Source organism: Haliotis cracherodii, unplaced genomic scaffold, assembly GCF_022045235.1.
Source record: "Haliotis cracherodii isolate W230 unplaced genomic scaffold, xgHalCrac1.p SCAF_5, whole genome shotgun sequence".
In the NCBI taxonomy this organism is placed as follows: Eukaryota; Metazoa; Mollusca; class Gastropoda; order Lepetellida; family Haliotidae; genus Haliotis; species Haliotis cracherodii.
In genome coordinates, this window is record NW_027266308.1 from 53,685,818 (window position 1) to 53,699,759 (window position 13,942).

Consider the following 13,942-nt stretch of genomic DNA (forward strand, 5'->3'; position numbering starts at 1 on the left):
TTAGCAATGACTGTTGATGTATTTGATTTTAAAAAAACACAGGGTGAGATTCTATTTATCATCCGAAATCATTCTTCTAGTATTTCCAGTTTGCAAACAGTCAAAAACAGTGTCTTGAGTGTAAAACGTACAGCTAACCAGCTCCAGTAGGAGTGAGATTAAGTAATTGCATTTGATTGTAACGTCCCAGGAACAAATATGATAATAATGGTCTGCAAATCACTCGGTCTCTCTCTTCTTCACTGTGCCCAGGAGAGATTACTTGATCTCTCCCAAGGGACATCTCCCATTGAAGCCAGTTTAGGACGATAAAAGGAAATCAGCACCTACTGGCGATGTGTTGTCAAGACCTGTACTGGTAGATGTTCTACTGTTGGAATGAGTAGGAGCATAACCATCCAGCAGATGACACCAGTACAGTGAAGTTTCTCAGCACTATACGGAGACTTCACGGATGCATACTCTATACAACGATCAGTTGACTGAAGCAGATGGAGACCACATTGCAGTTTTTAAATCCTTCCCAAGCGTTAGCCTACCGACATCGCCACAAGATGATAACAAGTTTCTTACCTTCTCTACCCTTGATCAGATACAAGCCTTGCACACTGTTGATATATCTACATGGATGGAACATGCACATCCTGCCCTGAGTTATGGAATTAAATTACAGTAAAGTACGTTTATAACGAACACGCTTATAACGAACTGACGGATATAACGAACTGATTTTTTGTCCCGACTATTTGCTATCGTTATACTGTATATATGCTTATAACGAACTACGGTTATAACAAACTAAAGTTAGTGGTCCCTTTGAGTTCGTTATAACCGTAGTTTACTGTACAATATTCTGTAGTGCACGACCTGATCTTACAGGGACAAGTGTTGGAGAAGCTGAATCGCTGCCCCGACCCCCCAGGTTTCCCTTGCTCTTGGAAGGATTCATCAATACATTAAACCTATCCTTGCCACAGCATCATCCCAACATCTTCCGTTTCATAGAAGTACAGTAAACTCCGGATATAACAAACTCAAAGGAAACTCTAATGCATGAATGCAGTATATATACAGCAAGTTGTCGCTACCAAAAAAGGCAGTTCGTTTTAAGCGTGTTCGTTATAAACGTAGTTTACCGTAGTAAGAAGAGTTGAACTTAGAGACAACCTGCGTCACTTCGGGCTTTCCTCCCACATTAAGCTGACAGACCGTGATAAAACTGGAATACTGTTCAAAGCGGCGTTAAACCCCACACACTCACTCACTCACTGTGAAGTGCTGTCACAGAACCACCAAGTCGAAAATGTTATTAATGATATACTAGTAATACTAATGCAATTTTGTAAGTACAACTAGTTGTTTGATTTCAATCCACTTATACCAACGTAACGATCCCAAGTCGAACGCTGCAGCCGCTCATGCAACGGCGACGCGTTAAACAGAGAACTGCCCATTCATCTAGAGTTGGAAGTGCAACCTCACAGCGAGAACGTCGCGCGTTACCACTTGTGTTCTGTCGGAAGAAGGTGGCAAAAACATTCCTTCTTTCAACACAAATGTGTATATAGTCAGCCGTGCCCCCAATATTTACAAAGAAATGAGGAAGACGTCATGCGGATGAAGTTTTCTCAGCCATTCTTTTATGATTGCGTGTGTATATACAGTGGACACTTCGGACACCATGCAACAACTGCTTTGAATCTTTTCCAACAAAAGTGCTTTCAACAACTCAACACAGTTGTCACTACATCGAGAGCACCCTGACGGGTCTGACCGCTCACTTAACCCTCTGGATGTCCAGCTATTTTTCTGACGTACACTATATTACCAATGTAGATCTATATACATTGTGCTGAAACATTCACGAGTGTTAGTGTAGTGTTGTTCCTGTACTCTAAGACAGAATTAGGACTCACGATTCTTCCAAGTTTAGTAAGGAGGCACGGGTGGCCCAGTCGTCTAAGGCATCGCTGTGCAGAGTTGCATCCCTTGGGCAGGCCAGAAACCTATGATTGTGGGTTCGAATCCCGGTTCGCCCCGATTATGTTTCTAGGTTTGTCAGCACCATACCCGTGCTCGTGGGTTTCACCGAAGTGGTAAACGTCTTAGACCTGCATCACTTCGGGCTTTCCTCCCACATTAAGCTGACACGCCGTGATATAACTGGAATATTGTTAAAAGCGGCGTTAAACCCAACTCACTCACTCACTCACTCCAAGTTTAGTAAATTGCATCTTGTTGTCTCCCTTTAATTAGGAGGCGGGCTCTGTGAAACATTACTTCTTGAATACTGCTGAAAGCGGCTATACAACTAAATCACCCACTTTAATGACGGAAGACGCGCTTAACAAAAGCTATCATTAAAATTCAATTATGCTTATCGGTATGTAGTGATAATTGAATGGTGGTACACGTTATGTATATATGTGTATGTGTATGTATCGTCACATTGACAGTCGTCACACATTTAGTCACATCTCGCCAAACAATATTTTGCTTAACATGTTTAGTATGAACTAATGCCTACAGGCCTACTTGAACCATCTGGCGAAATTAGGTTTTGTCATGGTTGTGCAAATTGGTGTGACTCTTTGTTCTCAAGGTCGCAGGTTCAGATCATGTAGGAGTGAGTGAGTATGGTTTTACGCCGCCTTCAGCAATATTCCAGGTATATCACGACGGGGGACACCAGAAAAGGGCTTCACACATTGTACCCATGTCGGGAATCGAACCCAGGTCATCGGCGTGACGAGCGAACGCTTTAACCACTAGGCTATGTCTGTCTCCCCCAGGTTCAGGAGATGCATCGATTCTGCTCTAATGAATCGTTATATATATTCCTATGACCACCAAAAAGACAATACTTGGCAAGAAATGTTTTGCTTGTTTTATTGTTTGTTGTTTAACGCCGCACTCGGCATATCTCTGCTATACGACGGTGGTCTATAAATAATCGAGTTTGGACCAGACAATCCAGTGATTGATATCACGAGCATAGATCCACGCAATTGGGATATGATGCCATGCATCAACCAAGTCAGCAAGCCTGACCACCCGATCCAGTTACTCGCCTCTTACAAGCATTCCATTAACGACAAGCATGGGTTGCTGAAGACCTATTATAACCCGGATCTTCACGAAACGTGCGGACAGGGATACCTGGTAGTGAAACTGTGTCGTTGCTATGGTAACACATTGTCCTGTTGCGCTACATTACCCGCCCTTCTTTCAGCGGTTCATGTAATACAATACGAGATTGGTATTCAGGTTTGAATAATGTTTCGGGTTGATTGTTTTTCAGAGACAGACGAGAGACAGGATTTTAGCCAAAGGGCGACAACTCTTTTTTTCTTCTAAAATATATATGCGCCCGTCCCAAGTTGTATATAGACATAGTGCCACGCTTCCTCAGAGCTACAGGCTTGGTATCGCCCTTAAGTGCTAAAATACCAGACACCGTCCCACATGTTGTTCAGAATATCAGACCCGTGCAGATCCGGGTTACAATAGGTCTTCAGCAACCCATGCTTTCCGTAAGAGGCGACTACGCTTGTCGTAAGAGGCGACTAAAGGGATCGGGTGGTCAGGCTCGCTGACTTGGTTGATACATTTCATCGTGTCCCAATTGCGCAGATCGATGCTCATGACGTCAATCACTGGGTTGTCTGATCCAGACTCGATTATTTACTGACCGCCGTCATATAGAGTGGAATATTGCTGAGTACGGCGTTAAACATCAAACAAACATAAATCAGAACCTTAACAGGTCTTTACATTAACATTAACATCAACACTAGCCCACTAGTGAATTTCATAATTCATCGTTTATAATCTCTACATAATACCTCGTGAATCGCCTTGTGTTACAGTTTATTTAAGGCATACATATAGGCGATTATATGCTTGTCCAAACAGCTCTGTCAGACGTGTAACAAATCATAAATAGCTGAAATAGAAGTAATCACCCTTTGAAAATTGTGAAGAAACTGAATGGTCCCTTCTCCTGGTTCACCTGCTCTGAGGCAAAGTGGACGACATGAAAAAGATCAGTTAAAGAGAATTACTAAGCTTGACTTGCACCATATTTTTTCTGCTGTCATTAGTGTAGCATTCATATATATCACATGTGCGCTGATTCAATAGATTTTGTTTGTTAGATGCATAGAGATTGTTTATTATTTTCTTGAGTAGTTTTAAAAAAATGCATCAATATTCAAAATATGTCAGTGGTATATGGTTATACTTATGACAAATGTCGTTACACCATTAACCAGAATATGATGAATAGTTCAAAATATCATGTAACTGATAAAATAGTTAAGTTTAGTGTAATACATGCACGTTTTATTCATTTCAAATTTGAAAAGTCCTGAAAGGAAACAGAAAAAAATTCAACAATTTTGTAACTTGAGTCGATTGATTTTGTTACACCCTTGACATAATTCATGCCCCAACTGACACTTTAGCGATATCTCTTAGCGTGGTCCTTCTAATTAAACAAATCTATATATTTATTGTCATGGTAAAGCTTCTACAAACTGAAAAATGTTCTTTCATAACAATAAAACCCGTCATAAACAAATATGCAAAAGAGAACTTATGATTACCATTCAACACTTCTGTTGTTCCAATGACTTAATTTGTTATAACATTGGTATTATAAAATGTCTAACAAACTCTTTTATGAAATATAAAAGGTAAATGTGATTTAATTGTGTTTTTCATGTATCACAGAAAATGGATTTTAATTATTTTTGAAAGAACAACATCAAAACACTATAAAACATATCTTAAATTAGTGTTTCACCAATGACAATGTGACGTCAATACATTAATTCCATTGTTATGATAACTTAGTAATGGGTCTTTTGGGAACAAAAATATTTTGAGATTTTAGTTGGCATTTTTTATTAAGAAATCGATTTTTTGCATGAAAATGATACTAAAGATTGTGTGCTATAAGAAGTGAAAATGTCAGTGGCATATATTTCTTGTTATTCAAGTAAATGTTCTGGTCAGTTGGGCATCATTGCTGCAACTCATACTAATCGGGAGTGGGGGGTTGGGGGTGGGGGCGATTGTCATGTTTGAATTTCCTTTCATTATGTAACCAATGCGCTCTTGCATCAGCGCAGGACATTAAATGCCGTTATTGGATTGACTTCCCCAAATCGGTATATTGTCTCCGAGCGGACCAGTTGTATCCCCTTAATGCTGAGCGACAGGCAGGGTAACAAGTTTTTGGGTATGACGAGGTCGGGAATGGAACCACCAACATTCCGCTCTCTTGGGATACGCCCAATCCACTACCCACGGAGGCGGTCGGTTACTTAAAGCAAACTATGAACGAGCGACCAGCCACTGGTAGCATGGTGCTGTATAAATGTCATATTCCAGGTTTAATTAATTCGACAATACACTAATTACTGATAATGTAAATATGATAGGGATCTCATTTAGACATTTCTTGTGATCAGTATACGGAATATATAGTAACAGGTCAATGAATACCTATTGAAGCCTCCGTACAATGCTTCCCATGAGTACTGAAAACATATTAGGACGATTGTGTGTGGAGCGTTGGTCTAGCGACTTACCGCTACATACGGATGTTTGTTAGGGGATCAAGAGTCTAGACCAGAAAACAAGAGGCCGATATTGTGGGCAACTCCCCCCCCCCCCCCCCCCCCCCCCCCCTCCATAGCGATACTAACAAACACAAACAACTTACATCAGTACTAAACAGAGGATCGCATTGATTCCCCAAATGGTCACGTTATTGGATTCCAAACCCACCCACTCATTCGCTCGCTAATCCCTACCACCCACCCGCCACTCTCTCACTCACTCACCAACTCACCCACCCGCACACTCTCCCAAATCCCACCCACAAAAACCTACCTCACTCACCCATCCACCCACTCACTCACTCATTCACCCACCCACCCACCCGATCCTTGTCGAAAGAGGGGACTAATGGGATCGGATGGTCAAGCTCGCTGACTTGGTTGATGGATGTCATCGTATCCCAAATGCGTGGATCGATGCTCATGATATCAGTCACTGGATTGTCTGGTCCAGATTCGATTATTTACAGACCGACGTCATATAGTTGGAATATTGCTGAGGGCGGCATGAAGCAACAAACAAACAAACGAACCAAACCCACCCAAACTCACTCACTCAAACTTACCTAGCCACTCACCAACTCACCAACTAACCAACACCGCTGTGATATTGCTTGGATATTGCTAAAGGGGCGTAAAACCATACTCATTCGCTCATAATATTGCTGACTATGGTGTAAAACTAAATTCGTTTACACTTCAAAGAACTTTGAAGATAATCATTAACAACACACTGAAGTAATCAAGTGGTAGGATTAATTAATTCTGAAAATTCAAAGATCTTCGCATTTCACTTGTCAGATGTCATATATGTCATCAACAAGATATTGATTGTTCGGTTAAGCTTAAGCATGGAGCATTGCTGCGGACCCCACGTAGCTTAACCCGCCGCTGCGAGAAACGTAGGCAATGCAACTCTATCCGTTAATGTGGGTTCTTAAGTAAAACACGGAGAAAGCCTTTTGATTATGACCTTACATATATTAACTGTTTCAAGATCAAATTTGATCGTAGAACAGAAGTTGTAGAGACTATTGCCCTTAATATTGTCACGTCGTGACTGCAACAATGTGTTTGCAGAACGCATCTGACGAAAACGCTCATAAAATACCCATGTCACTCAAAGCGCCAGAACGTCATGAAAAACTGTTACCACACATGTTTCAATCTCATTAAAATCAGATCTTAGTTCTCGCTACAGCTAAACAAAGATCTGAGGACATCCCATTACGGGTCACGTCAGACCGACCTTGCGCTAACTTCGACCGACCAATGGAATGACCAATCAGAAGGTAGCTTTCTCGTGCTTCACGGTACGAATTTCAAATTGGGGACTACGCTTCGAAGCATATTTTGACAAATTCTCGATTACTAATTTGAAACCTGAACAAAAAACATTCTGGAATGACTAATAGATCGTCCAGATTGTAAGGATTCAGTCGTTAAACCCGTAACTATCGTTAAAGTTTTCGAGATTGCATGATTAGAAATCACATTCCGACTGTCACTTTCATAATCTGGTAAGCGACGCACTGATTGGTCGGATGAAAGGTCGTTCTGACGTGACCCCTAATGGGAAGTCTTCAGATCTTTGTTTGGCGGTAGCGAGAACTAAGATCTGATTTTAATGAGATTGCACATGTTTAATCCTCGCGTTCGAGATCATGTGGTTGATGAAATCGATATTATTATAAAATCAGACTGATATGCATCTCTCGTTTTATTACACTTTTAAATTTGAACAAAACCTAAACATTTATGCTTAGCATCACATCCAAAAGCGTCGATACTTTTTTACAGAAAAAAGCCAAGTTTTAATATTTTTTGCCGTGATTTTGCTGTTGCTTTTTCTCTGTCTCAAAATACATTCTGCAAAATGACATTGTAACTAGTGTGGTGATAAATTGTAATAAGAGCTGACACAGGACTTTATAAATGCTATTCTAAAATGCCTTCCTTTGATATAGTGAACATTAAATTTTCTTTTTTTTTAAACTCTTAATTTGACATTGGAAACATCCTTGTTTCCTGTCAGTTTGCTATGCATTGTTTGTTTGTTGTTTAACGCCTCACTCAGCAATATTCCAGCTATTAGGGCGGTCTGTAAATAATCGAGTCTGGGCCTAGACAATCCAGTGATAGAGATATGGGTGACGATCTACGCAAATGGGATACACGATATACGATATATGATATACCGTTAACAGCTTGTGCACGCACTTGGCATACTCACCATTTACTTTTACACGCCTGCATTTTACACGTTGAATACCTTGTGTGATGCAGATAGGGAGTTTGATGTCACTATCATTAAGCCTATATGCTTCCATGTAAGAGTGAAGGATTATAAACAAAACCCCGTTAATCCGGACTGTAACGTTTCAAGTGAAATCGTCTGGATTAACAAGTGTCCTGATTAACGAATCATGGGACACAGTAATGTTCCTTTTAATAATAACGATCGCATGAAGGCGGGGTTTCCGGATTAACAGGGTTGGTGCAATGTAAATGTAAACTGGCATTGTAACTGCTATTAGGTCCAGGTACCAGTGAATGTCACTTTAACGGGTTGACCGGATTCAAGGACATGGTCTTCAAGTAAGATTTACATTTAATAAACATGAAAATTCAAGTTATACACTGAAATATCAAGTTTAAACCCAATAATAAACATCAGTTAGTAATGGGAAGGGCTCATAGATTACTAGGCTGCCAACAGAACCCTGTTTTCAAAATTAATATATAAATATTCAGAGATATAGTTTTCCCTCGTCCCTGGTGTGTTCCAAAAGAAGAACCAAATACATGTTCTCCCAGTATCTATTTCATAACTATTTAAGAGCAATATTTCAAATGTAACTGATGTTTTTGCATTATGTTTGTTGCAATAATTGTTATTACTGTAATAAAATGAAGAATCCTCCCCTCCAACTTAACTCTTCAGGTTCCTGTTCAGTTTTCATGGCCATGATAATTCATTTTCTTTCTTTCAGTTGGTTCATAATGCAATCTCATTAAAATCTGATCTTAGTTTTCGCTACCGCTAAACAAAGATCTGAGGACATCCCATTACGGGTCACGTCAGAACGACCTTTCGCGAATTTTGACCGACCAATGAATTGACTGACAAGAAATCGACAGAAGCAAATCCGAAGGCAGCTTTCTCGAGCTTTACGACACTAATTTCAAACTGGCGACTACGTTTCGAAACTTATTTTGACATATTCTCGATTAAAAAAAATTATAATTGATAAGAAGAACATTCTGGAATTGCTTATAGATGGCCTAGATTGTATGGATATAATATTAAAAAAACGTAACTGTCGTTCGGAATACCCCGTGTTAAATATTTCGTGGTTGCATGATAAGAAAACACATTCAGAATGTCACTTTCATGATCTGGTAAGCGACGCTCTGATTGGTTGGATGAAAGGTCGTTCTGACGTGACCCTGAATGGCATGTCCTCAGATCTTTGTTTAGCGATAGCGAGAACTAAGATCTGATTTTAATGAGATTGTTCATAATGAAAAATATACTTCACTGTGGTAATAATAAAACACAATAATGTTGTATCGTTAAGCAACGTCTAAGTATATAGTCAAGGAACTTAAATGGGTAAATGAGTGAATTTGGTTTAACGCCGCTTTTAACAGTATTCCAGTTATATCACGGCGTGTCAGCTTAATGTGGGAGGAAAGCCTGATGTGATGCAGGTCTCAGACGTTTACCACTTCGGTGAAACCCAGGACTATGGGTATGGTGCTGTCAAACCTAGAACCATAATCATGTCGAACCGGAATTCGAACCTACGATCAATGGTTTCTGACATGCGTAAGGGACGCAACTCTGCACATGGGAATCCTTAAATGACTGGAACACCCGTGCCTTTCGTAGTACACTGGATTTTTTGACACGAGAGTTTGACAAGCCCCAAATCAGTTGGATAAAGATTGTAGTTGGTTAACGCTGGACTCAGCAATATTCCAGCTATATTGACAAAGAATCTGCCCACCATGCACTATTTAATTAGATATCACGTTCTCAAAATAAACCTTTATAAGACTAATATGTTTGTTTGTTTGTTGTTTAACGTTGCACTCAGCAATATTCCAACTACATGACAGCGGTCTGTAAATAATCGAGTCTGGACCAGACAATCCAGTGATTGACATCAGGAGCATCGATCCACGCAATTGGGATCGATGACATGCATCAACCAGGCTGCTAGTACTAGTCCGGACTGCTGCCGATTTGTAGTGCTAGCTCACTGAGATACCATTCCGCAGTTTAACATGAATACCCGACTCAGACACAGCACACTGACTCCGAGCCGACCAGCCCCTTACAGCCAGACAGGGTAACAACAAGTACCATCCTTTTAACATCTTTTGGTATGACGCCGTGGCCGGGGATGGGACGCTCTACCACTAGACCACGGAGGCGGTCATGTATTTAGTATGGATAGGAAAAAACAATGTCTATATAAGGACATGGTATCAGTGAATGTGATCACAACGGGTTGTGTAGGATACTGAGAAATATTTTTTCTAGTAAGAAATTGCGTTTCATAATAAGTTTCCTCCATATCAAATTATTCACAGAAATATCGCATATCAAGTAGAATATGATAAAGAAAGATGTTTTAAAAAATATTTTAATGGTTCGTCAGAAGAAAAAAACATGTTTGATGCACATCGGTTGTGTAAATATTTTGGAAGTTATGTGTATGGGTCCATGATCCGCTCAATCTATCCACAAATTGGAACACAAGATTTGGAACAAATTGTCAAATGCGTTTTTTGGTTAATTCAATCTTATTCACATGTCGCCTCGTATTCAAAAATAGGTGAATTGGTGTTGAGTGAGTGAGCTGGGTTTAACATCGCTTTGAATAGTATTCGTTATATCACGGTGTGTCAGCTTAATGTGGGGTCTCAGGCGTTTACAACTTTGGTGAAACCCAAGAGCAGGGGCATGGTGGTGACAAACCTAGAAACATAATCGGGGTGAACCGGTATTCGAACCGACGATCATAGGTTTCTGGCGCGCCAAAGGGACGCAACTGCGTTATTTTTGTGGTATATCCCCACATTAAGGCTCATTCTTCATGCCATTGCATGCCGTCACACCACTGTTTGTTGACCATGTCTGGCCCGTGTGAACGGAGTGTTTGAGAGGGTTTAACGCCGCTCTGAACAGTATGTGAGATTTATCTCGAGCTTAGGTGGGTGAAAAGCCCGAACGGTGAATCAGGTCTTGGTGAAACCCACGAGCACGGGTACAGTGTCTGACAAACCTTGAAATATATTCAGGTCGAATCCGATATTAGCCCAGAAAGAATCGCGGCGCTTTAAGCTCCGATTGTAGGGACACAATTGCATATGTTCAATATACATATACGAGACAAAGGTAAACGAAAGTGGCCACATAAAAGGTTTGACAAAATACCTATATTTACTTATTAGGTAAACTTTCAAATATATACTCTTCAAAAAGAAAAGAAACGCAATACGGATATTTTTGGCCATAAAAGCAAAATTAGCTGATGAAGAGGTGCAAAATAAAGAGAATTAATGTGTTATAGTGTCAGTGACAAATTTCCCGGATCAAAATGATCACAACAAGGACATGCAAACCATAAGTCGGGAAACACGTACGATTCGGAAAACCTCACCCAGTGCATTAAAAAAGGGCCTTAGAGCTGCACGTACTGCACGTGCAGCAGCACAATGAGCGGTATTAATGTGCAGGGTTTTTGATTGCCTGGCATCTTCGTCAATCGAACAGTGACAGTTCAACAACATGCCAATATTAACAAAAGTGCAAAGAAACAATGTTATAGACCGCTTGCAGGCAGGGGAATCCCGATCAGCTGTAGCCAGGGTTTTCAATGTAGCGCCCAGCACCATCACAAGGCTATGGGATCGGTTTCAACAGCATGTGTCAACACGTGATCGGCCAAGGTTGGAACGACCAAGAGTAACTACCCCCGGCCAAGATTGCTACATCCGACTAAGCCACCATGTTGATTCGACAACATCGTCAACAACGACCTCATTGGTGTCGTCAACACAGGGTATGGCCTCGACTGCGATGGGGAGATGTCTGGTTCAGCGACGAATCAAGATTTCTGCTCCGTCGAGGGGATGGAAGAGCACGGGTCTACAGACATCTGGGAGAGTTTTACGCCGGAAAATGGACAGGTTTGGTAGGGGTAGCGTTATGATATGGGCAACTATCTCTCATCATGGCAGGACCGGTTTGCAATCTTGCGGCTCAACGATACATCAACGACATTCTCCTACTACACGTCCTCCCAATTGCAGCCAACGGCAACGGTGTATCCCAGGGAAACGCTCGACCGCATACGGCGCGGATCACAAGAGCCTGTTTACAATACAACAACGTTGATGCTCTCCCCAGGCCCTCCAGATCCCTGTGTTTGTACCTGATACAGCACCTGTGGGATGAATTGGATAGACAGCTACGCCGACGTCAACCAAAACCCTAGACGTTGCAGCAGTTGACTTTTGCGTTGCAGGCCGAGTAGGCTACCATTCCCCAGAACGTGATTCGCATACTCATCTCTTCCATGGGCAGAGGAGTCAGGCCGCTATCGATTCCAGTGTTCACTCCACAACATTTTGTATAAATGTATTTTCCTATCTCACACAAATCTAGCTTTGCCTTTTTTTTTTCTTTTTTTTGAAGAGTATATACTTACATGTATGGTCGTTGCATCGGGAGTCTTTTGGGTCCTGTAAACGCACGTTCTCAAATACATGTTTACCTTTAGATGAGGAAATATCCTCTGAAGTGTCGTGTCTGTTGTGATGTATTTCAGTGAATTCCCACTTTTCATTACAACCATTCAGTTGAGTTTGCCTGTGCAACTTTTGGGTGTCCCTGGAATGAGCACATGGCTGAATAAACTAAGTCAGATGAGCTCTCCTGTTGAGTCTTGATTACCAATACGTGACATGGTGTCAGAAGTGGTAACACTAGTGTAAGAAGCTAGAATAGAGATCAAGCAGGTAAATAAATGTTGAAATGGAGGGAGCTGGTAGTAATTATCCAAGTATGAACTGGGAGAGTACTGACTTGTTTGCTGCATGGAAGTCATTCAAAACGCATGCACAGTTCATGTTTAATGGGCCTCTGAAGAAGAAAACAGAGGAAGAAAGCTGCAATTACCTTATGATATGGATAGGAGAAAAGGGAAGAATGATATTCTCGACATGGGATTTAACCGAAGAAGAGGCAAAATTATTGAAAACTTACTACGACAGGTTTGAAGAATATGTGGCACCCAAAACAAACCATGTGTTTTCAAGATACAAATTTGGTTGCAAGGTACAAGAGGAAGGGGAAACTTGTGAACAGTTTGTCACGCAGCTCAAACTTTTAGTTAAAGATTGTGGCTATGACAATCCAGATGAAATGGTGAGAGACAGAATTGTGTTTGGCACCCGACACAACAAAGTACGGGAACAGCTCATCAGTGAAGGATCAGACCTTACCCTGGATAAGGCAGTTAACATCACCAGAACATATGAGACAACTATGGCACAACTTAAATCCATGACGACAGAAACCAAGGATATAGATGCAATTTCCAGACATGGAGGGCCAGGTCCCCTAGGTGGACAGCATATGAGAGGTAGAGGTAGAGGGATAGTTAGAGCTGTGAAAAGAGACCGAGAGAAAATGTGCGGCAACTGTGGTTACGATCACTACCGAAACCAAAAGTGCCCGGCTGACAGCAGGAAGTGCAACAAATGTGGCCGATTCAATCACTTTGCATCTGTATGCCGCTCACAACCACCATTTCACAGCAGTTCACAGCGCCAAACTGTAAACCAACTAGATCTGAAGGAAGACCCCCACAACTATGTGTGTGATGACAGTGATGGAGATGACTTCTTCATCGGAATGTTAAATATACATGGTCTGGACGAGGAATCTGAAGACTGGACCACAGAGGCAACAATTAATGGAAACACTGTAACATTTCAGATTGACACAGGGGCCAAGTGTAATGTGTTACCATTGGCAACTGTTAGGACGATAACAGCAGGGCCACTGAGAAAATCATCAACTCCCTTGAAATCTTATTCTGGACATATCATTCCAGTTGAAGGAACAGTAACATTGCCTTGTATGGTAAAGGGAGTTGAACATCACGTCCTGTTCCATGTTGTAGATATGACAGCCAGCCACATAGTAGTGAGATGGGTCTTGTCCAGCAGTTACATCAAATCTCAGAACCTAGCATAGAAGAAGAGTACACAGATTTGTTTGAGGGACTAGGATG